General features: G+C 38.3%; 1 protein-coding gene across 6 annotated transcripts in view; it reads right to left on the bottom strand.

Annotated features, from left to right (window-relative positions):
* Positions 1 to 23,421, bottom strand: part of LOC106085499 (mannosyl-oligosaccharide alpha-1,2-mannosidase IA) — a 476,398-nt gene that overhangs the window by 189,139 nt on the left and 263,838 nt on the right. For 2 of the 6 annotated variants that reach the window (XM_013249772.2, XM_059368312.1), the window contains exon 1: positions 6,153 to 6,516. The exons of 1 other annotated variant lie outside the window; for it this stretch is intronic. The gene's annotated coding sequence lies outside the window, so the exon portion shown is untranslated. Of the gene's footprint in view, positions 1 to 6,152; positions 6,524 to 23,421 lie in introns of those variants that run through there. 3 more of the 6 variants (XM_013249774.2, XM_013249773.2, XM_059368313.1) reach the window with 3 other exon arrangements.

Here is a 23,421-nt window from a genome sequence, read left to right as displayed (position 1 = left end):
TACCTCACACTGTAAGAATTATGTGGAATTTTTGATTAACAATTCTTTTATTAGTGGAATTAATGAATACCGCCAGTCAAGCCACAAAGCCATAGGTTAGGTTTAAGTGGCAGTATTCTGCCATCAGACTCACTTAGACGTTTTCGTCTATTGTGATACCACAGAAATAGGGGAAGGAAGTTGCCTTCTAGTTCCAACCGATGACCCATCCAGATCGCTTCACAAAGCCCAACAACCTACGAATGTTCCACTAAATCATACAAGTTCTCCAAATATGCTCGCCCATCTTTTTAGATCTGCAGATTCCAAGGAAGCCACAAAGCCAAACAACTTTATTGATTTGACGCTTGCAGTTATTAGCCAACCATTCTCAACTTTTACCAACAAAGCTGCGAATTACCGACCAATAGCGTTACGCTCCGCGATTTCCAAAGTTATGGAAAGAAAGGTTAATCACTATTTGTGAGATACTTCGAGTTCAATGATCTTCTTTGTAACCGACAGTATGGGTTCCGCAGAAATCGCTCCGCGGGTGACCTAATGGAATTCCTTTAGGATCGTTTGAGTCGCTCTATCCACCAGTTCGGAGGATATATCCAAGGCATTTGCCTTGGATATATCCAAGGCATTTGAAAGGGTTTGGAACTAGGGCTGGCAAAATATCGATGGCACTATCGACACTATGGATATTTTATTATTTTTTGTTTAAATATCGATTGATATTTTGCCTATCGATACATCTATCTCATGATTTTAACTTCTCGTTTTTGTTTGAAATATAGGTTTTGGCAAATTAACGATAATATCGATACTATCGATATTTATTATTAGAAATATCGAATGTTGCGAACATCGATAGTTTGCCAACTGTATTTGGCACAGTGCACTCCTATGAAAGCTTATTGATTAAGGTGTCGGTAACACCCTTGCTCCCCGGCCAACACGCGATAACTATGAGCACCCCACAGGCTGGGACATTGAGCTTAAACTTGGGTGGTGTCCATCGTTATCACGGGAAGCTTAGCTTCGTTGTGATTTTCGAGAGGAGAGTCTCAATACTGAGTGCCAATGATACTCGAGATGACAAGGCGAGTTTTTGGCGCCTTCAAATAACCAATGGCCAACATTAGCGTCTGTTCCCAGGCTAGGGGCGGCTGGAGGCGAGCGCCGGATCTTGTTCAATCGGCTCGCGGCAGCGAGGGATAAATGTGCGATCACTATGAAAAACAAAGGAATAGTAAAAACGGACCCCCCTAACGTTGGCGACCAACACAAACGAAAAAAGGACCATGATTTGCGGATCTGCACCTGGCATGTCAGCACTCTATAGAGAAGGTGCAGTATACGCCCTGGCGGATGTATTGGCGTAGATATTACCGCCTTACAGGAAGTGAGATGGACCGGAAATGGCGTTGCAATAACACCAAATGGTGACGAACTATACTATAGCTGCACTAAAACGAGCCATGAATTAGGCTGTGGATTTGTGGTTAGTCGGAGACTGAAACACCTTGTCTCAAGCTTTACTCCGGTGGATGAGAGTCTATCCACAATCCGCATAAAAGCCAAATTCTTCAACATAAGCCTTATTGGTGCCCATACGCCGACGGAAGACAAGGCGGAAGAATACGACCATGATATTAAAATCGTTCTGGGAGATTTTAATGCGAAGATAGGGAAGGAATACATCTTTGGCCCAACAGTCGGAAAGTGTAGCCTCCACGTGATAACGTCCGATAATGGGTTGAGGCTGAGATTGATTGAGATTTCGCCGCGGCAAAAAACATGGTAGTTGGTAGCCCTAGATTTCAACATAAAAATATACGCAAAGCCACATAACTGTCACCCGTTCAAAACACGTGGAACCAAATTGATCATGCTGTGATAGATTTACGATCTATCCGTGGAGCAAATATAGATTCGGATCATTACCATCGTTATCATTAAAATGGCGAGGAACAGATGGCAAATGGCATACTACACTCGACTGACCCAACTGCTTGATGGAAACACTCCTTGTTCCGATGATATAATGGTTCAGTGGCAAACTATTGCCCACTCCATAGAAAATCCAGCGAAATCCGTACTTGAGTACCGGTTACCCGCTGAACTATTTAAGAACTTGTCTGCGCAATCTGTCTAAAAGAACGCATACCCGACTATTGGAACCTCAGCATACTATGTCCCGTATACAAGAAAGGAGACAAGACGGAATGTGCCAACTAAGAGGAATAAGTCTCCTCCCCATCGCATACAAGATACTCTTGAGCATACTGTGTGAAAGATTAAAACCTAAAGTCAATGACATAATTGGGCTCTATCAATGCGGCGTTAGAATTGGTAAATCCACCTAGACCAGATATTCACACTGCGCCAAATCCTGGAAAAGACCCGAGAAGAACCAATAAACCCCTACCATTTTTTGTTGGCTACAAAGCCGCTTTCGATACCCCTCTATGTTCAAAGGTATTTCAACCCATGTTTGAGTTTGGTATCCATGCAAAATCAATAAGACTGCAGGATGACCCTTCCTGATACGCGTTCCTCAGTAAGAATAGGAAAGAATCTCTCGGAAAAATTTAATACCAAACCAGGTTTCAGACAGGGAGGCAGCTTATCGTGTGATCTCTTTTATATCCTGCTGGAGAAGATTATACGAGATGCAGATGTGAATAGATATGGCACACTAATCACCAGAGAACACATGCTAATCGCCTATGCCGACGACATCGACATGATAGGTCAGTCACCGGAAGTAGTAACTGCAGCCTTTGAAAGAATCGAAAGAGAGTCAGTCAGGATGGTTTCAACTCCCAAAACACCTTGTACAACCAATCAGATAAAGAAAATGGAGAAAGTTGGGAACCACAACTTTGAGATGGTCAGCAATTTTATCTACCTCGGCATCGCCGTAACCGAAACTAATGCAACCAGTTTTGAGATAAAGCGATGAATAATACTGGCAAACAGATGCTACTTTGGACTAATAAGCAATTTAGAAACAAGGCCACCTCTCGACAGACGAAGAATACAATATACATGACAATGATACCACTTGTGTTGTTATATCGTTCTGAGGCATGGATATTTGTGAAAGCAGATGACGCAGTGCTTGGAGTATTTGGAAAAAAGATTCTTCGTAAAATATATGGACCTGTTTGCGTTAATGGAGAATATAAGCACCGTATGAACCACGGGCTGTATAACGACCATAACATAGATACACGTATCAAAATACAACGGCTGAGTTGGCTAGGTAATGTTGTCCGAATGGATGAAGAAGCTCCACCAAAAGTCTTGAAAAGGTGATACACGCAAACGGAGACGACCAAAAGATCGAGCAGCGGAAAACACCTCGAAACTTAGTGTCAGAGATTATAAAATGAGCGCTGAAGATCGAGGCGCTTGGAACGCTATTCTATCTTCGGCTAGTGAAACAAATGTTCTGTCATAACCATTTAAAGTAAGTAAGTAATAACTTCGCTCGAATTATACACGCAGTTGACGTAAGCATATTTGGGCAGCATAAAATATATTGTAAGTATATTGTTACTTTTTATCATATAATATGAAATATTCAACAATATATTTGGTCAAACTGCAGTGCTTATAAATCAAATAATATTGTCAAATTCAACCATGGTATTTATGTTTTTTTTTTTTTTCAACATGTACTGTCAATTGTCGCGTAAAAAATTTTACCATGTTACAGTTAAAAATTAAACATTGGGTACTTTGTCAGTCACAACTTGTTCCTAATTTTTCTATTTGCTTTGTTTTATCTATCGGTGGTTGAGGAGATTTGAACTCATGATCTCATGTTTGGAAGTCTTGCACGCAACATCTAGCCTATCCTATCTAGGCAACCACTATGGGACGCGTTTCGTCTTTGGTTAGACGACTTTTCATCGTATTAATAGCGAAAACGCATCTATGATACAGTTACCACATTGCTATTTTGGGCTTTCCTTTTCCATTTGCATCTCCGATCATTGAGCTCGTCACGAAAGAGAAACAACCCAAATTGTAAAATTTAATGATTTTCGCCCTAACAGGCAAAAAACTTGAAAAATTTAAAATTCGGCAGAGACCGGCGGGGATTCGAATCTGGGCACACAGAACAACAGCGAGAGCTATTGCTGTTGTCTTAGCGTTCGAAGCCATTATTACAACTTCCAACAGATGCACAAAATCATGTGTAGTACGGAAGAAGTGTAATTTGTCACAGAAAGAATGTCTGTCATTACACAAAAATACATGCATTGGGAAAAGTACAGCTAATAGACAGGATTGTCGAGCGTGGTTAATGTTGCAATTGTACCATAGATGCGTTTTCGCAATTAATATGATTCAAATACAACATACCAACGCACGGCCCTTGAAGCCATCACACCTAATATGGTTGAAAAGTCGTCTAACTAAAGACGAAACGCGTCCCATAGTGGTTGGTGTGTGTTGCTATCTTTGGCTTTCTTTTTTCATTTGCATCTTCGATCATTCAGTTCGTCTCGAAAGCGAAAGAAACAAAAATTAGAAGAAATTGTAAAAAATTGACCGGCTGCGGGATTCGAACCGCCATTGCAAAAAAGTAAGTAAAACTGAGATGTTTAACCACAAAACTAAAAATAATTAAGAAAAAATTAATATTAATAATAATATAGCAATTTTTTAGTTAAAAATAGTATTTTAAATCTTTACCATGTTTTAAAACAAACAAAAAAAATAGATAGATATGGCAAACGACAACTATATTATTTAGTTAAATTTTGACCATATTCTGAAATTTCGTTGGTTGTTGTTGTTTTATATGGTCAAAAATTGATTTATATGATACAAATTGCAATATATATTGTTATACAATCAGGGCATTGTCGCGACAATATGCTAAAAACTGACCATATAAAAGCATATCTTTTCTCTGCGTGTATGGATTAATGGAATCACAAAGTGTTTCCGTCAATTTCTATCTTTCTTCCTACTGGGTGTCACAAACAAATGCACTTAGGTACGAAGGCGGCCCTAAAAGTAATCGACCTGACGGCGGTAGTGGTGCAAATTCGTTTTTTTAGGGCTGCTATATAATTTTTTCAAATGGCACAGTACTTTACAAATGTCGCCAGCACCAAGAGGGAATAACCACCGCAGGACATTTATCGCCCTTTCGCACCTATGCGTACGGCGATAAAGGCGAACATGCTATTCTCTGCGCCACGGTGCCCACCAGAAGGAGTGCCTTTACCAGAAGAAGTGTAGTGTATAAATAAAATCAATAAAGTTATTAAAAAACTACTTGTTTTCAAATATGACTTATAAGAGTCTACAGTCAAATAAGATCTAGATTAGATTTTTAAAGTAGTAATACACTTGAAATCGACGATTTTTTTTCTCAGCACATCGAAATCCATAGGCAAAAACACGTTTTATCGGTTTTAGAAAGATAATTTATGGATCTTTAGAACTAAAGAAGACCGATCCGCTAAGAAAATGTGCCTATCTGTGCAAAATGAAACAAATGGGTTATTATAGTTACTAAGTAGTTTCCACATTCTTAGTCATAATGGCCATCAAATTGAGAAAAATGCAGATTCCAAATGTAAGTTTAAATAAAAAAAGCAAAATATCACAAACAAATAAAACGTTCCTCAAAGCTTTGCAAAAAGCCGAAGCAATTTTTAAATTATTAGAAAAAATTTATTGTCGCATATAAAAAAAAACTGAAAAACTTGAATGTGCGAGAGTGAATTTTAAAAACATAGTCTTCTTAAAAGAGGTCTACTTTTGTATTGGTGTTGATATTGCTTTAGGTCCTGTTGTTTCTTACGATTCTGGTGCTGCTGTTTTTACAACACATGAATCGTGACCTGTGGTTGTTTTTTTTTTTGCATTTCGTTGTTTTTATTTACCCTCCAAAAAAGGAAGCAAAACATAATACAGCAGACGAATCAACAGAGGGAAAAGATATTGCAAAATCGGGAGAGCCGTGAAAAATGTGGATTACGGTAAACAGAAACACTAGCAACAGTTTATATGAGAGCTTGGCAGGATTATGCTCCGGCCGTGACAATGCATGAAGGAATGGGATTTATGAGCAGGATAACTGAGCTCCTGGAAATAAATGGGAAGGAATGCAAGGGAGAGAATCATTAGCGTACCAAAACACAATACAAACAAAATCAACGTTTTACTTCTCTCGGAAACAATTTAAATTGTGGTCCGCATAAATATGTACATTGAAAATGGTTTTAATTTTCTTTTCTTTTTCTTTTTTTTTTTGAATACTTCAAAATTTTCCTTCACTTCACTATTAATACACTCAACTATTCTTTGAATTATGAAATTTTCTTAGTCACATTATTGTGACATCTGCTGAAAGTGGATGTTGATTTTTTTTTATATTTATTTGCTAATTTTTTGTTTCTTTATTTATTTATTTTTTTTAATTTTTACCCTCTGTTTGGGTCAAGAACTAACGAACGAACGAAACAAAATAAACAAAAACAACCGCCCGTTCGTAGATGCGACAAAAATAAAACTAAAAAATCGCACAAAATTGTTTGAATTTTTATGGTCATTATCGAAAACAACCCCACTATTCCATATTTCGCTGCGAGCATTTTGTTCTCGTATTCGCTTTTTCTCTCTTTTGCTTTCGCTCTTTTCTCCTACAAGTTATTAATAATTTCGAAAGAACCACCAACAAGAAAAGCGCAATTCGAAAATATCAACATGCGGCGAAACGCTATGGAATAGGAACGGAGCACATAAACAAAGCAAACAAAAATGAAAATAAAGTGATGCTTGACAATTAAAAAGATATTAAACAAGCCATAAAATCCCCCAACACTTGTCACTTAGACAATATATTTGAAGGTTCTTAACTTGTTCCTATATTTCATCCAACTTATTTCGGTCGCGTATAGACGTGAACAGCACCAAGAAATTGTTTGAGGTAGGTTTTCTTCACCGCCAAATTTAGCCCAAATTTCGCAGTGTGTTGTCGAGGCACCGACCACACCATATCTCTCCATATCTGTCTCTGAATTGGTTATAGCCATCACGTGCCATGAGAATGTGTGCGTTTGGTTTATTGTCTCAGCTGTAATTGAATCAAAACAATTTCCCCTTTGAACGACAAATACAAAGCTTAGGTATTTGTTTTTCTGTGTTGGGTTTCTTCATTGGCGGGGATTTGAAAGTTCAAAAGTGCACATTTTTCGAGATTGCGCAGTTTAAGACTTGTATTCAATTCAATTTGAAAATAACTGCCATCATAAACACTAAAGCAAAAGCTAATCGATAACAAAAGCTCGGATTACATGACAAACGTTGCCATATTGCATAAAGCGTATATTTGAATTGAAATGGGAAACAACAATGCAAAAATTGAGACAAAAATAGAAATGCCTAAACATAGGAACTCAGTGGGAAAGGAGATAACACAAGTAAATGTGCGTTATATACGATCGGGTCGAATTTAACTGCAACTGTATATCGCGTTTGTCAAGTTTTTTAGGAAGACTGAGCCGAATTCGACAATTGGATGATGAAAGTCATAACTGAACACTATGGGGAAAAGATCAACAAAATCGGATAATAATTGCGTGCAATAGGGACTCGGGGTCGGAAAATCGGTTTAAGTTGGAGTTAGATCAAAAAATAGGCCAATTTGGACCAAATTTGCCTCGAATATTGAAAGTCATAATGATGATGAATGATAACAGTGAAATATTACCCCAGTAAATTCGGATAAGAACTGCGACCTCTAAGAGCATAAGAAATCAAAAGGGGGATATGGGAGCTACATCAGTTTTAAAATGGAATTGGACCATACTTGCCATTCGATGTCAAAATGTCATCAAAAATGGGTAATAAAAAATACCCAAAAACTCCAAATCGTTCACAAAGGTTACAAAGCTCACCTTCAAAAATGGTCACCTTGGTCCTGCAAAAATTAGTTCGAGCTCCGGAAAATTGTATTTTAATTTTTGCCAAAGTTGGCCTCATCAATTATGGTTATCCATCTTTCAATCCAAATACTGAACCGGAACGTTAATAAAAAGTTCTATAATTTTGGAGCAAAATATAGAGACAAAAATACTACGTATCCAATACCGGGTAGATACAATTTTTCTGGGTAACAATTTGAGTGGCCGTAACAAAGCACTTAAAATAGAGGACTTGTAATCCCCTATTGTCAAAACGTCGATTAAATAGACACATCTTAGGCTCGTAAAGTTTGGTAGGGCCGCCATGGAACGCATTTTATAAATTTTGTATACTTTTTCTTGGCAGAATCTTTAATAAGCTAGTTGTTAGGTTAGCATGAAAAGGGGGTATGGCTATTAATTCGCCCCATGCCACTATGGGCATACGCCTAAGCCAGTAATAGGCTTGTTGTGCGCTCTAAATACTAAAAAGTTACCTCGAAAAAGAAAATGTAAGTCAGGAAATCCGTGCTGCTTACATAATCCAAAATCCCATACCATGCCACTTAGCTGGTTCATGTCTGGTATTGTGTCCCTACCTAAGTTTCGGTGTCTGTTAGCCGCGAAAGCCGGGCAATGACATGGGAATGCTCCAACGTCTCATCATCTTCTCTGCATACCCTACACATGTGATCACTTGCCGCACCGATTTTGTATAAGTGAGCTCGTAGTCCTATATGCCCAGTTATGATACCGAAAGCTATACTTACCTCCTTCTTGTATCCTTTCAGTAATAGCCTTGTATTCTCATGATTCGGATCTCCCCATACGATTTTCGCCGTCCTATCGACCGTTTGGATTCGGGATAACCGCAGTTTATTGACGGAAGTCCTTTGGCCTTTATTGCCAAAACGTCTGCCCGGCATCCAAACGATACGAATCGTGGCATTCTCAGAGAAGGCGTTAATCTTGTTCTTACACTCCAAGACTGTTCTTGACTTCATCGTCCTGGTTGTTATTGACAAGCTAGTTGAAAGTAATAATAGAGAGTAGATCTATTATAAATAGATTTCGCTCAGGGCTCAGGGCTGGGGATCAGCTGTCTCAGCAACAGCATGCATATAGTAAGGGCAAGTCCACAAAAACAGCCCTTCGCGACCTAGTCGGCTACATAGAGGGTTCTCTCGCTGTAAAGGAATACACAATGGTAGCATTTCTTGACATTTTAGGTGCTTTCAACAATGAAAAACCGACGTCAGCTGGGGTTTAATAACTGAACATCTAAAATATGCATTACGGCAAGCTTGGGATCTGCAAATCTGGCCATTAACAATACATTATTGTCTCGGGAAGAAAAAGGTGGAAAAGTGGTCATCTCATCGCCTCATCTGCTTTCGTAAGTATCCATTAAAAGGTGGCTTTGCTTCTCCTCTGCGTGCCTAATCCAAAGGAGCATCTACTATCCAATGTTATCGTTCGTTATATTTCAAAACTAGTGTCATTTGTTTCGGTTACGACAGTGCCGAGGTAGATAAAGTTGCAGACTATCTCAAAGTTGTAGTTCCCAAATTTTTGTCGTCGTCGCACTATGGGCCGAAATGGGAAAATGTGGCTAAAATTCGATAAAACCCGCAAATATGCTAAGATTTTGATGAAATTTGAAATAATTACAGAAGACATGTTGTATTTTTATATTTTGGCATTAAAACAGCCTATAGTAGCACAGGGTTGGAATACAGGGTGTCAAAATTGACAATTTTTACCATTGTTTTCTTTACAGGACTTATAACTTTTAACGTACACGACCAAATTGAATGGTTTGGAATGGGGTGGATCCATTGTGATGATTGTTGCCAATACAACAAGCGTAAATACCGGCAAAAAGACCGACGTTTTAGTTCGACTAGAGCAAATGTTTGAAGAGAAAGGTCACCAACAGCCAAGTTCATCAAATTCAAGTTGTCAGCATTATGTGCGTTGTCATTGACGATGAGCTCTATGGATCGACTAGATCACCAAACATCGAGTTCTTTATGGTGCAGGAATTGATGAGCAATTTTGATGAACTGGAAGCAGCAAAAATAGTAAAACTTAGATTAAGAAAACAGGGGCTTGAGAGACGACATGAAGTGTCTATTCCACCTCACACGTGTCTTCCGTCACTTCACTGAAAGGAGTGAATTTCCTTTTGTAAAGTTCATCCAAATCCCAAACATCTGCAATGCACGCGAAACTCTCATGCCATTCTAGCTCTTCTTGCGTTTATTATAGTTCATGAAACCCGGAACAGGTTGCGTAAAATCTGTTCATTCATTTCTCACTCCAGGGCTGAAGTTTCAATTGTTTCGCCCTGAAGATTTTGATGAATTAGAAGCTCTCAAATTCTAGAAGTCACAATGGAAAAAAGATTAATGTCCAATCAATATTGCCCTGAGCAACCAGTGCTGTGAACCAAAAATACGAATGACTTACATAACTCCTGCCGTAACAAGGACAACCTCCTACTAAGTTTCATCTTTTCCAATGACGACGTGGATATTTAATTTCCTGCAGTATGTAAGATTTTATCTGATTTGAAATAAAAACTTATAAAAATATGATACAGGGATATGAGATTGTAAAAAGTCATCACCCTAATAGCCTCACTGATAGGGCCCAATAATTTCGTTGATTTTAGACTATAATCTTTCACACAGTACTCTCGATAGTATCTTGTATGCGGGAGGAGATATATTCCACCATAGTATGGTTGGGTATTTGCTCTTCTAGCCAGATTGCGTAGACGGCGTGTCGCCACCGGTCGTAAACAGTTTACCCGGCAACCCATCGGCTCTTGCTGTATTATTGTTTTTCAGCCGGGTTACTGCTACGTGGACCTCGTTCTGACTAGGTGGTACACATTTCATACTATCATCATGGATTGGTACTGTGGTATACACACTATCTGTATCAGTTACGAGATCTCCTTCTTTGCAGGAACATGTCCCTGTACCATAGCCACTGGTTTTATGTTCAATTCTTTGATAATATCCTTGGTCTGTTCGTCCTTGTCTTTCGCTGGGATATGGGTATTTTCTCATCCACCGGAGTCAACTTGGGGACAAGATGTTTCAGTCTCCGACTAACCACAAATCCCCAAGCAAATTCATGCCTCGTTTCATGGCAGCTATAATATAGGGCGTCACGTCGCAGAGCTATCGTGAAGCCCTTCCCAAGCTATCGCACTTCCTGTATGGCGGTAATGTCACCCCTGTATTTTTCCAATACATCCGTTACTGCGTATACTACGCCCTCTCTTTAAAGAGTACCATACTACGCCCTCAGTTTAAAGAGCGCGGAGATTCCAGGTGCAGATACGAAAATTATAGTCCTTAAGAGTCTTTCAAAAAAGGTACCGTTTTGCGCACAATTGACCAAAAGCGATAGACAATGTACCGTGTTTCTAGTTGGATGTCACCAGCGCTAAACTGCATGGACTTCATTCGAATTGCTTCCGAACTCCTCCAAGATCGGTCAATATGGCAACTGCATTGAAATTTTGCTAGATCTGGATTAAATTCCGCACAGATTTAGATTAGTTCAATACAACTCACTGGTTGACAAAACTTTAAATCAGCAAAATGGCCTATATGAGCTATATCTAAACATGTTCGGACAAACCTAGAATAAGAACTTAAGTAGTAAGTAGTGAAATCAAATGGGCGAAAGTAGACTTGGCTAGTTTCAAGCCAGCGCACAATTATTTGGAAAATGGATGGAAAAAATATCATTCCTCTGTAGTTGCCACATCTTGTCTCCCTTAAAACAACACTTCTTATTAATACGCTTTTTCTGAACACTCCGGAGCATCCTATTGGACACATCTTAACTGCTCAACCCATTTATTTCCGCCTGTCTCCCATCCGCACGCCATCAATTGCTCAGCTATTGTGAAGAATACAAGTTTAATATGAAACATTCCAATTATAAATTAAATAAACCTTTCTTTTTTGTCCCAGCCGAGTATTGAACCAAGAACCTTCTGTTTACAAGGCAGACGCTCTACGCATTCATCCACATCAGCATTGTTTGACTCTTCGACTATTTTCCCATTTCAATATTTACTAACAACACAATAACAAAACATTTTCTCACTTCTTTTCATCAAAGAAGGCACAATGTCTCACGATTAGAAGTGTGTTTATTAAATTGTTCTCAACTTCGAACATGCATTAGTGAACTCAAGAAATGGGAATGGGAATGAACGCTTTAGTTATATTGAACTAAAAAATTGTTATTACTTACAGTAATTCATTCAGTAATAAATTTCAGAAAATGTATTGTTAACAAGTTAACAATGATATGCCTTTGCCAGTGTTTAGTATAAATCTAGAATATTTCAAAAACAATAGTTAAAGGTGGAGCAAATAATAGTTAAAAATTATTTGCTCCACCTGAATTGCAAACTATTTTGTCTATACTCACGGGTAGTTAGTTTTATTCGTATAACGTTTATTTTCTCACTCTTTAGGAATTTTTAACTAATCGTGGATAAATATCAAGGACTTACGATTATTATGTAATTAACTCCTATTTACGATAAGCATTGTTCTGGGTGTAGAACCCGGATTTTTTGCAAAAGCATATTTTGAACTAATGAACGTACTGAAGTCCCGATTGCAAACAAATGATTTTTGCATATCCATTTCCTAAAAAAATATTCAAATATGCTAAAAAATATACAAATTCCTTAATCGACTTTTAAAAGCTTTATAGAACTGAATATAATAAATTTGATAAATTTAATCAAAATAAATGCCTGTTATAATGGAAGCAACAGCAGCCTATGTAAGTTTTTGATATCGGAAGGGGGCAAACCGACCCACGACACCAAAAACACCACTCGAAATCAAAAGTGAATCCATCGGGAGGACAAGGGTATCAAATAAAATGAATTTGCAAGTAGAATACGAAACTTATGTCAAGACCCAGTGAGGCTGCACCAATACAAAAACCCCCCTCCAAACTGACATACAGATCGTTTGCGACAATATGGGACTTATATGAAAGGTGTTTGGGATTGCAATTCGAAGCTGATATCAAATTATGCGCCAATTTTTAACAGGGCTGCCCCTTCCAAAAAACTACCCAAGAAGAGTTTTTGGTACGTTCTTTACGGTTTGAGCTAGAGTTCTAACATTTGGGATACAGGTAACCTTAACAGTATATGTTGGGCGACTAGAAGATTTTTTTTTTTCAAAGTTTAACATTTAGTACGAAATGGTACTTTCTTAACGGACTTTTGCTAGACCTCTTAAAATTGGGATACGGATACATCTTGCCAGTATATACTGGGTGGCTAGAAACTTTTATTGAAATTTATACATTTAGTTACTAAAAAGTACAATAAGGTACTTTCCTCACAGATTGAGTTACAGCTCTAAGAGTTGGGATACAGGTACACCTTGGCGCTATATTGGACGACTATAAGATTTTTTTGAAAATCGCTTTGCCTAAGACCTGTTTCGAAAGATTGTTCCACACAGTCGCTGCATTCAATTAATATATATCCACTATTTCAAAATTCAGCAAAATCAACAATTATGTGCGACTTATATGGTTTATGTTATGGTCGATGGATATGGTCGATGAGCCATATTTACTACGAATATAGAGGGACCTCATTGTCTCAAATTTCAGCGAAATTGGCTAATAAATTTCTCTACTCATGCAAAACCATATATCAGCAGATCGGTTACATCACAGCTGCAGGTAAATACAATCCGATATGTGCCATCTTCGGTTCACATTTACTTTTCTAAATTTGAAACTCACTTTTCTAAATCTCAGCAATAAATGCGGCTGTTATGAGCTTAAGACCCTACAACGACAATATTCAACTATATCGTAATATAGTCCGATAATCGGACGATAGTGCAACCCACTGTTTCAAATTTAAGCAATACCGCAAAAAAATGCGGCCATCATATGACAGCTAAATTGAAATATGGTTCGATGAGTATTATATTCGATTCGGGGACCTATATGGCAGCTGTACCCAAATATTGTCCGATTTGGCTCGTTCAAGAACTTATCTTGCGTATGGACAAATTACGAATCTGTGCAAAATAGTAACTAAAACTTAAAGACAGCCAGTCGGACAGACATACTGACAAAGTTAAAGCTTTATAAGGAAGGGAATTTGTGCCAAGTTTTTTTTTTTTTTATGTTACCATCCCCTTTCTTAGTGTAGGAAAAGTAACGCTTTTTTTCAAAAACTCATTTTGTAAAGCAAAATATAAGTTTTTTTCCAAACGTAGCACTATTTGTTAATTATTTTTGGACTTCTATCATTAATACCAAATTTTCGTAATAATTGGGTTGTTTTATTTACCAATCAAGCGGAGTCGCTGGTTTATGGACAAATAAAACGCGCTTCCCTCTACATGTTTTGTTGTTTAATGTTGATCAACACTAATACTCATCTGAAGATATCAAATATCGGCAAAACACAAAAAATTAATGTTTGTTTCTCTTTCGAGACGAGCTCAATGATCGGAGATTCTTCTTTGCAATTGGAAAAGCAAAGCCAAAGATCGCAACACACCCCAACCACTATGGGACACGTTTCGTAATTTGGTTTAGAATTACTCGTCACCCATATTAGGTGTGAAGGCTTAAAGGGCCGATATTAATATGTTCTACTTATACCGAATTTATTGCGAAAACGCCTCGGTGATATAAATACCACATTAACCACGCTCGATAACATGTTTATTAGCTGTACTTTTCCCAATGCACGTGTTTTAGTGAAATGGCCGATTTTTTGCCTACACAAATTACACTATTCCCATGGTATACACATGATTCTGTGCATACGGTGGAAGTTGTATTGATGGCTCCGAACGCTAGACAACGGAAACGTCGAAAATACCCTACGTACGAAAATTGAGTTCAATCGGATCAAAAATTCATTTTGCATACAAATCCGGACACTAGTTAGCACTCACTCATGTTGATACAATGATATAGAGCTCGATCCCTAGCGAAATGCTTAAATACAAACAGCATGCCTATGTCAAGGGGAGGTCGGTAGAGACTGCCATGCGCGAGGTTGTGCATAAAAAAGAAGAATCCTTCGATGTCAAGATGTACACATTGGCGGTTTACATTGACATCGAGGGGGCGATTAATAATAAGCTGACCCACACATTGATCCAATCCTTAGACCAATACAGGGTGGACCGGGTCCTTAGAGACTGGATAAACCATACGCTAAGGAACAGGCGGATAAATTACCGGTCCCATGATATAAATATAAAGGAAAAGGTGCCACAGGGAACACCACAAGGGGGCATTTTATCGCCACTCTTTTGGGTGACCACCATAAATAACCAATTACAGATGCTGACTGAGGAGGGATTTGAACCCATCTGCTGTGCAGACGATTTAACAATATTTCTTGCGTAAGCATCTGAACCAGCTTTGCAGAAGAGCCGAAAAGGTTTTGCATATGGCATACGACTGGGCTAGACCAAGGGGTCTCAATGTTAACCCAGAAAAGACAGAAATCTGCCTGTAAACGAGGAAGACGAAGGTGGGCCAATTTGACGCACCACGTCTCCTAAATAAAATGATTTTGGTATCTAATCACTCCTTAGTGTTTGACCTTGGATAGGAGTCTTAATAGGAAGTGTCACATTCCGGGTGATTCGGGTGATCACGAAATGCGTGAGGTGGTGTGCTACTAACGCGAGGACGTTGAGTGTGAACATATTTACCTACAGTAAAATTGCCATAAGGGCAATAACAACCAGGACAGTTAGGTCACAAACAATCTTGGAGTGTAAGAAGGAGATGAAAGCCTTCTCTGAGGATGTGACAATTCGCATCGTTTGGGTGCCGGGCCATAACGGAGTAAGAGGATTGAAAGGGCAGACGATTTGCCAGTGCAGCGCAGACAACTGGCGTCGATAAACTTGGTTAACCCGAAGACTTTCAGGTTGATGCAGTCCAATTTAAGGTCGTGGGCGACTAACGTAACATTGTGGAACAGCGAAACAGTCGGTAGGACGGCGAAAATCCTATGGGGTGATCCGGTTCTTGAGTGGACGAGGCTATTACTGAATGGAAGTAAGAAGGATGCCAGTATAACTTTTGGTGCCATAACAATTAAGGATTTTGTGAGTGGCACGGAATTCCTTACTTAAAATGTTCTTTTTCGAGGTAACGATTTAGTTTTAAGAACGCACAACAAGCTGATTACTGGCTTAGGCGTATGTCCATTGCGTAAGGCAATGCCAAGTTTTCCCATTCTTCCATAAAGAAATACAAAATCGAGTTAGACCCTTATTATATTAAGCCATCAATATGCAAATTGGCTAAGGTCTTATTGCCCCTCGGAATTTAGTCTAATATGTATACTTATAAAGATTTCCTTTTGAAGGGCATAATTAAGAAAATGGAAACTGGAACATTTTTGCATTTTTCAAATTAATTGTCATCAAACACTCATGAATTAACAAAAGATGCGGCAACAAAAAGCGACAAATTGTAACATAAATTATACAAAAGTGCATTGCGACTCGAGCACAGTGGCAGCAATAGTCGGGCACATATGTGCATAAATGAATGCTTGCAGACCTAATTGTTTAAAGGAAGTACTCAAACACTCATGCACATGTACTAGTGTACTAGAAACAAGGTAAATTGTGGAAATAGTAAAACGAAAAAGTATTCCTTTGTTGAGCTCTCGCAACAATAACAGCCACAACACTGAACACGCTACCATAGGGAAAAAAGCCTCTCCAATGCTTTTGCACGCATTCATTGACAATACAATGGGCCTATACAACAATAGACGTCCCCAGCTAACAAGGCAACCACCAAGCAATCAACGTTACTTTGCATGTAATGTTGAGGTAAAATCTCGCATTTAAACAAACACACAGAAACGCAGCGTGGTTTCATTTCGTTTTTATTCATCAATTTTGCAGCAGGCGAATGGAAATAAAAGGCCCTTGAACATATTAATTCTAATCTTGAGCCTAACGACACCATCGCTTCCAAATGCTACTTTGAATGCTATCGATAAAAGCGCATCATTTCCGCCGTCCCTACAAAACGTATGTAGTATTCGTTTGTATTGCAGAAGCCACGCTTATGGAAAATCAGTTTAGCCTCCTACATCCAAAAAAAATAAAACGTTTGGAATATCTTTGGGAGAAACAAATCTGTTTTATTGCGGAAGTATTATTCTAATAGTAACTGTATAACATTTTCCTCCATGGTTGAATATTTGTCGTGAAATTGCCTTTTTTAATGTAAAAATCACTTTGTTTATAGTAAATCTTCATGGCCTTCGTCTGTGGTAAAAGCTGGCTCTTTTACGCGCAAAATCAAAAATTCTTTAAAGCAAAAAAATGTTTCTTTTACGGCGGAAAATACTTAGGTATACGAAAAATTGATTTATTTACGATATTTATTTCATGTTTCTCTTCCACTTGGTAGAGTGTTAGGCCACCGTGGAGCAGAAGTTAGCATGACTGCCTGAGACGCCTGGGTTCAAACCCCGGCGTGAACAACAACAAAATTTTCAGCGGTGGTTATCCCCCTACTAATTCTAGCTTAATTTGTAAGGTATTCTGCCATGTTAAAACTTCTCTATCAAGCGGCGTCACTATGAGGCACGCCGTTAGGACTCGGCATAAAAAAGAAGATACCTTATCATTGAGCTGAAACTTTAATGGACTGCACTGCACTCATTCATATGAGAGAAGTATCATTTAATGTTCATTAATGCAATGTTCATGGGAAATTTATAAGTGAGGCTTACACTCAAAAGACTAATTTTGTTTTTTTTTTTTTCATTGAGTAATGGTCAGTCAACCAGCAGTTTGTATTGGAAGAGAGTATGCTCGAATTCCTAACATAAAATTTTCTTTTTAGAATTTACTTTATAGTTTTTAGAGCGCACAACAAACCGATTACTGGTATGAGGTGTATGTCCATAGTGCTATGGGGCGGATTAATACCTGCACCCTCTTTTCAACCCAACCTAACCTAATAATAATTTGTGCTTACAAAAATACTTCCTAAAGTAGGCATTCATATGCGCGACAACAAAACAACAACGCATAACTAACTACCAAAGCCACTCATCGAAGTCAGCTGATTTTATAAAGGAAAAAGAGCTTAGGTTTGGTTAGGTTGAAAAGAGGGTGCAGATATTAATCCACCCCATGCCTCTATGGACATACACCTAAGCCAGTAATCGACTCGTTGTGCTATAAAGTAAATTCTAAAAAGAAAATTTTATGTTAGGAATTCCGTGCTACTTACAAAATCTTTAATTGTTTTCCATGCCACTCCCCTAAGTTGGTTCATGTCTGGTACTGTGTCTCCACCTAAGTGCCGGCATCTGTTAGACGCGAAAGCCGGGCAGTGACAAAGAAAATGCTCCAACGTCTCATTATCTTCCCCGCATGCCCTACACATGCTATCACTTACCGCACCGATTTTATATAAGTGAGCTCGTAGTCCTATGTGTCCCGTTATGATACCAATAGCTATACTGACCTCCTTCTTGCTTCCTTTCAGTAATAGCCTCGTCTTCTCACGATCTGGATCCCCCATAGGATTTTCGCCGTCCTACTCACCGCTTCGCTGTTCCACAATGTTGCATGCGCATTCGTCGCCCACTCGCTTAACTCGGACCGCATCGACCCGAAAGGCTTCGGGTTAACCAAGTCTATTGACGGCAGTCTGCCCTTTCATTTCCCCTTACACCGTTATGGTCCGACCCGGCACCCAAACGATGCAGATTTTCCCATCCTCAGAGAAGGCGTTATTTATAATGCTCTTTTCGACAATAGTGTCCTGTATGGTTCATAATTTCCAAAAAATCCAATAATCCCCAAATATTTTTTTGGAGTTTCTTACATATCTTTATCAGGGAATTATTTCATAATGAAATAATATCCAAACAATATCGACGAAGTAAACCCCCAACTAAGATTTAATACTCCCTGTATTACTTTTAGGGGTTATAAAATTTTTGCGTTGGATGTTATTTCATAGGGGGCTTAGCGAAAAAGATTTCAACAATTGATATGTCCAATTATGCGGTATGGGAGGTCATAAGGCCCAAAATTGATTTTGGGCCTTACGACCGGTGGCCTTTTATTTAACACGAATAAATGTTAATATTTGGGCAATTATTGTTTTTATCACAATATGTTACATTAATTTATAATAATTTATTTTTTTTATCGTAAAGTTCGAACGTTTTTCAAAAAAGAAGTTTACTTGTTGAAAATTTCGTTAATGGCTAATGAATTATATTTTTGAGTGTACAATTAAGTCTTTTTAAAAGTATTTGGTGATTCTTCATAATATGATCCCTGATAGGTTGTTGTTGTATTTATCAACTTTCGATCTATTGTAATATTTTATGCAACCCAATAATGGCCAAGTAAAAACTTTTCCGAGGCTGAACAGTGCTTGCCCGATTTGGGCTTAAAAATAGGGTACCATCAAGGACCATTATGGCCAAATTACAATGTCCATTTGTTTAAAGAATGTGACAGGTTAGGTAAGAGTGACAGTCTTCAAGTGATTCACCAAGACCGCTTTTGGTTCATTAGGGTACCACAGACCAAAACATCTAGTGGGAATCAAACCCAAAACCTCCGCCATTGTAACGCGAGTATGCTTCCAACTCGGCAACCGGGGATAAAGGATAACTTACAAAAAATTTCTCATAAGCATTAACCATTTTTTACAATGCTGGATTTTACTACACGCAAAAAATAAAACGTTTCAGACATTCTTACGAGAAACATAGTACTTTCATTACGAAGTTTTTCTTTTATTGTAACAATGTAGCGTTTCGCTTCAACATATAAAACTTTAGCCATAAACGTAGTATTATCGAATGTAACTCATTTTATTTATTGTAAAATCATTAACAACTTCGCCTACGGTAAAAGTACCTTATTTTGTTGTAAAACCAAAAACTCTTTAATGGGAGAAGTGTTTGGATAGCCGCAAACGATTATTCGTTTACCCGACCAATAATTCTTCTCTTGTGTATCACCTACTAGAGAGAGAGCGCGAGTATTTAAGCGTATAGACCAGTGATGGATAAAAAGTGATGGGCGGATAGTAAACTCGGAAATTCGCAATTTTTAAAGTTTCGCCATAGATACGTACAATGACAAAAATCACTAGAGCAACATGGAAGGTTTTTAATATAATTGTGTATGAGAACATCGAAATAAATCCAATTATACTCTGGAAGAGTCTGAATTACCAACTTAGATCTGATTATAATTGGTAAAAATTTGAGTTAGAATTGTGTTACAACATAAAATTGAACTTCGCAGCCTTTTCAATATGCACAATTTATTTTAAAATTTAAAGAATATACATGAACAAAAGCATGACGTTAAATTAATTTATGAGTAAAGAAAAGCAAGTTGAAAACCTGAAAAACATTTTATATATCAAGAATAAAAGGTATTGTCTGTTTAAAAAAAATTATATTTTTGACAACTTCTTGCAAGAATTTATGGCAGAAAACATATACTTTTATCACAAACAAAATCCAAAGTTTTTCAGAAAAAAAGAAAAAAAGTTTACTTGTCGAAATTTTCTTTTATGTGAAACTAATTATTGGGTTGCCCAAAAAGTAATTGCGGATTTTTTAAGAGAAAGTAAATGCATTTTTAATAAAGCTTAGAATGAACTTTAATCAAATATACTTTTTTTACACTTTTTTTCTAAAGCAAGCTAAAAGTAACAGCTGATAACTGACAGAAGAAAGAATGCAATTACAGAGTCACAAGCTGTGAAAAAATTTGTCAACGCCGACTATATGAAAAATCCGCAATTACTTTTTGGGCAACCCAATATTATTTTTTGTGTAGTTTGTCTTTTAGTCATTCTTAAAAAACGGTTGGTCGTTTTTATTGTACACTTACAGTGCATTTATATGCAGCAACACGTGGAGGCCACATACTAAAATTTTTTTCAAAAAATATCACCGTTCTTGCTTGTACAATTAGTTTCATAGGGGGAAAAACAACGTCTGCTCAAGGCTACGCGACTGTCTTAACAATTTTTTATCCTTTTATCGGACGGACAAAAATCTTAGAGTATCGAATTCAAAGACATAACCCAATAAAATTTGTAATCTATACGTTACCTTTTTTGGGATAAGCGCAAATATTAGTAAACATACCTGAAAAAGAAAATGAAGTTATTAAGTAAAAGATATACAATATCATGTCTGAAACTATAAATATAGAGCGGGATGGGCGGATATAAAACCCGCCCATGCCACTATTGACATACACCTATGCAAATCTGGTGTTGTGGGCTAACATAAGCACCGGAGTCTGTTAACCGCGATAGCAGGGCAATAACATAGGAAATGCTTCAACGTCTCATGAACTTCACAGTGCTACATGAGAATGCGTCGAATCGAACGGCTTCGAATTCAAATTAATCAACGCGAGTCCTCTGGCCTTTACGGCAGCCCTTTGCAACACTGTGGCCCGGCATCCAAAAGATGGATGGATTTTGCCATCCTCAGAGAAGGCGTTAATGTCCTTCTGACGCTCCAAGAAAGTTCGTGACCTTACCGCCCTGAATGTTGCAGCCGTTTTACTGTCTGTAAAGAGTAGCTGCAAATGTAGTCGTGGGCAGTCAGTGATTTCGAGAGGAGAGTCTCAGTGAGAAGTCAAGTGGCACTGGCTCTTAATTAAATACTGCGTGCCAATGATACTCTAGATGACAAGGCGAGTTATTGGCGCCTTCAAATAACCAATGGCCAACATCAGCGTCTGTATCCAGGTTAGGGGCGGCTGGAGGAGCAAGCGGCTCTTCACAACTAGGGATAAATGTGCGATCCCACAAAATCCATGCGGTTGGGAAGCTGGGCACTTGCCGCTCCATGAGAAACAAAGGAATAGAAAAACCCCCAATGTTGACGACCCTCGCAAACGAAAAAAGGATCATGATTTGGAATGGCCTGGAATGTCCGCAATCTCTATAGAGAGGGTGCTGGATACGTGCTGGCGGATGTATTAGAGAAGTACATGGCAGATATTACCGCCTTACAGGAAGTGCGATGGACTGGGGATGGCGTCACTACAACACCAAACGGTGACGAACTATACTATAGCTGCCATAACACGAGGCACGAAGTAGGCTGTGGATTCGTGATTAGTCGGAGACTGAAACACCTTGTCTCCAGCTTTACTCCGGCGGATGAGAGGCTAGCCACAATCCGCATAAAAGCCAAATTCTTCAACATCAGCCTTATTTGTACTCATGCCCCGACGGAAGGCAAGGACGAGCAGATCAAGGATATTTTCTACGAGCGCATAGAGAGAGAATATGACTGCTGCCCCGCCCATGATTTAAAAATCGTTGTGGGAGATTTTAATGCGAAGAAAGGGAAGCGAACTTTGGTCCAACAGTCGGAATGTTTAGCCTCCACGAGATAACGTCGCCGCCGCAAAAAACATGATAGTTAGCAACACCAATAAATTAAAATCTCCCCTCAAGAAACCCATGGTAGGACCAAGAGTGTCGAGATGCTACTGAAGCCAAGAATGCGGCATACAGAGCGACCCTGCAATCAGTAGCAACGCGCCAGATGAAGGAGAGTTGTCAGGAGAAAAGGAGAGAAGTGAAGCATCTACTCCGCAGAAAGAAAATCGAAATGGAAAGACGTGAGTGTCAGCGAATTGAGATGTACTGTAATCAGAATGAAGTCCGAAAATTCTATCAAAGAATAAAACATCAAACCGATGGCTTTTGTGCAGGCACATCCTCCTGCAGTGACAAAGAATGCAATCTGCTAACTGACACAGATAGCGTGCTGAGGATATGGAAAGAAAATTTTACCCAACTGCTAGTTTTCGACGTTGGCAGCTAATCAGAAAAGAATGTGGTGTGAACCAACACAAAGGCTAAAATCGAAAACCCTTACGTACAATGCCTCAAAATCTATATCATCAAATGTTATTATCCGTTTTCAGCACCGCTTTCCCAGTCAATATAAACTCTAAACTCTAACATGATAATAATAAACATAATTTTATATATACCACGTTAGCATTCTACAATTTCCTACAATATATATATACATTGTGGAACCAAAAAGGTCTACATAGTACGAAATGGCTTATTTACTTTTACAGTGAACGGAGACGGAAAAAATTAAATAATTTGGTACAAATCGTAGTCTTGACAATAATACGATAATTTGTACCATATACGAATATTTCACTCGTACCAGGAGTGGAAGAAAACGTTCTTATGTGCTGAAATTGATACTATTTGGTACATTCATTATAGACTGAGCATAGCTCTGAAATTTGGGATTCAGTTACATCTTGCCGGAATGTACGAGGCGACAAGAAGATTTTTTTGATATTCGTTCATTTTGGTACTAAAGCGTACAAAATGCTTACTTTTGTAAGGATTGAGCCACAACTCTGAAATT

The sequence above is a fragment of the Stomoxys calcitrans genome, chromosome 4 (assembly GCF_963082655.1).
Source record: "Stomoxys calcitrans chromosome 4, idStoCalc2.1, whole genome shotgun sequence".
NCBI classification, from domain to species: domain Eukaryota; kingdom Metazoa; phylum Arthropoda; class Insecta; order Diptera; family Muscidae; genus Stomoxys; species Stomoxys calcitrans.
Note: the sequence above shows the minus strand (reverse complement) of the source record. Positions and strands in the feature narration are given on the sequence as shown.